The 2,613-nt window shown below is 43.8% G+C and overlaps 1 long non-coding RNA gene across 1 annotated transcript; it reads left to right on the top strand.

Annotated features, from left to right (window-relative positions):
* Positions 1-481: 481 nt before the first annotated feature.
* On the top strand, positions 482-1,480 carry LOC125759885 (uncharacterized). The gene is made up of 3 exons (XR_007417645.1): positions 482-658; positions 724-906; positions 1,236-1,480. It is a non-coding gene; the product is annotated as an uncharacterized LOC125759885 (long non-coding RNA).
* The last annotated feature ends 1,133 nt before the right edge of the window (positions 1,481-2,613 follow it).

Here is a 2,613-nt window from a genome sequence, read left to right as displayed (position 1 = left end):
TGTGTGTGCGTGTGTGTGTGTATGTGTGTGTGTGTGTGCTTTTTGCTTTAGTCGGCTCAGTGCCTCGGGTTTTCAACGTCACCACGTATCAACCCAACCAGACGGGCTTCTGTCAGACTTCAAACTTCTGCGTCTTGAACTAACTTGAAACCTCACCACAAATATATGCTGAAGTCATCTTCATTCCATAGTTCCACTCATACAGATCACAATGTACGGCATTCAAAATTCAGATAATTCATGCTCATGCTTACGCTGCTGTAAGAGTTCGGTCGAGTCACAAAAATAAATTGTCATGCTTTTACGCATTGTTGCCGGCAGTATTTGCTCTGCGTCGCTCGATTACGTCTAAATGCGTCGCTATCGAAACGGGGCAGCTGAGAATATGTTACGCGATAAGCGATACGCTGTGGCTTAATGATTTTTCAGATAGCACGAATGCCAGCAATCGTGCAACGTAGGAGTTCAAAGGGAGACATGGTCAGTGTGGTTGGTATGTCTTTCGATGTCCTTGGTTCCTTGGCGATAAAAGTTTGTTCTCTGGCACTGAGATAACTTTTTTTGTGTGTTCTCGTTCTGTTCTAGGGTGCAAGCAACGTGTCATTGTGGTTAGAAAAAACGAATTGTGATTTAACTGTCAAAGCCGGAATGTTTAAAGGTACGTAGACAACACAAATGATTTTTTCCGCCATATTAATTGTGTTGCGTTGGAACTGTTTACAGCATACATCCCGCCCAAGGCATGCTGGGATGATCTCCTATCAGGCAGCTTGGAAACTTCCAGACGCCGATATGCCTTATGTTCGGTGCAGCCCAGGTTATGAACTGTCAAGTGGAATATGCCCCTTGAGGAAAACGAGTATATTCAAGCTCCACGTGAAATGCCAAGTATGGTCACTGAAAAATGTAAATTGTAATGTTTCTGTTTCTAATCACCTGCTGTCGTGTTTCTGCTACTAAACTGTCACTTACATTATTGTATTGCTGACTCTTGTGCTAAACAGATGTAAATTGCGTTTGGTATTAACGTGCGTTTTCAAATAAGATTTTTGTTTTCCGATAAACGTATTGCACAGGATAGTGATTTGAGGAACGCTTATGTAGTGGTCAAGTAACACCCTTTTTGGGGGGGGAAGGGGGTGGAGTATGTGTCTCACATAACATGTTATCGGCAGTTGTGTGCAAAGTGGCAGTAACCGTTGGAATAGTGTAAAATAACGGTCCTCTCCTTTTAGGATCGACTGTCCAGCGAGGAGATTGCGGAATCAGCAGCTGACATATTGACTGATGAAACATGATGGTGCGTGCAGCAAGAGAGGGTTTGACTGCAGATCCTGACCACCTGCTCCTGTAAATTTGTACCAACCACAGGCGAAAACAAGGAGAAACGCTTTGAATACCTGCGGTCTTCTATCAGCTAGACAAGTCCCTGAAGCTATAAATCATTAAACTTTGATGTATTCTGCTTTGGAGGTATAAAGCAATGATATATGAATTCTTTTCGAATGGTGCATGTTTTTTTTTCTTCAGAAATTTTCTTGGGAGCACGCGCAACCCGAGCAACAAAAGTAAAGGACTGACAATCACCCTCTTTTTGGCTGCCCTCTGGGTTTCAGCTGTCCTGCTTATGTGCAAAGTACCAGCAGTTATGGTATGCCGCACACATTAGTGTACTTAAGGAGAAGCACGACGCTGATCACGTATTATTTCCAGGGGGCTCTACTCAGTATGACCGCTCTATACCCGTGGCCCACCGACCCAGGTGTCGCCTAACAAAGGGTATGTGCCTCTTTTTTCTTTCGATCTTCTTCCTGCGACACATTTCGGACCACTCGCTACGCGCATGATCGGCCCAGCCAAGTGTCGTCTAGCAAGAGAAGCGTGGCTCTTCCTTTAGGGCTTCGTTCTGTGCACGCCTAATCTTTTGTACTTCTTTCTGCGGCTTTATTATGCAGCGTACAAATATGTACACAGAGTAATGAGAACTTTCATGGCGGTGTGATATGGCCTGCCCTGTCCTGAATACACACGCTGGAGCTTTGGAATAATTCTGGTACATGTCTGCATAGAGCACGACTGTTGCGGTGTCCGTGGCAAGAGATGTACGCTTCCCTCATCGCAAGGAAAAGCACAAAACAATTTCCTTTGGAGTTGGCTTAGAGCTTGCATGCATCATAACGTCACACCTTCGCCCACAAGCATCGTGTTGTTCAAATGTGGTCTGCCACTAAAACGATAATTGAAAAGAGCAGGTGATTGGCAGATATTCTAATCATGAGTTGTGCCATGTGTATCAGACAAGTATCCTCTCTTGATCCAATTAAGTAGATGTTTAGCATTACAATTTGCGTCTCTCGAGAAAACCGCGTTGCGGCTCTTGTTATGCGCTCTTGCTATTACTTTATTTTTGCGTATGCATACATTTACTTTTAGTGCGTCTTTATATCATTCAGCATTCGTATATAATATGCACATACGTACCAGCCAGCTACTTATTAAGCGATGATTTCAGACATTTCTTTGGGTTTTGCGAGAAGTACGTAAAACTGACTAAACGTGGCGTATGGCGAACGGTTTGTATATCAATTTTGAATATGCTCTACGCCGTGAGGA

Source organism: Rhipicephalus sanguineus, chromosome 9 (assembly GCF_013339695.2).
Source record: "Rhipicephalus sanguineus isolate Rsan-2018 chromosome 9, BIME_Rsan_1.4, whole genome shotgun sequence".
NCBI lineage: Eukaryota > Metazoa > Arthropoda > Arachnida > Ixodida > Ixodidae > Rhipicephalus > Rhipicephalus sanguineus.
The sequence above is the reverse complement of the archived record's forward strand: the minus strand, read 5'-3'. Positions and strand labels throughout refer to the sequence as shown.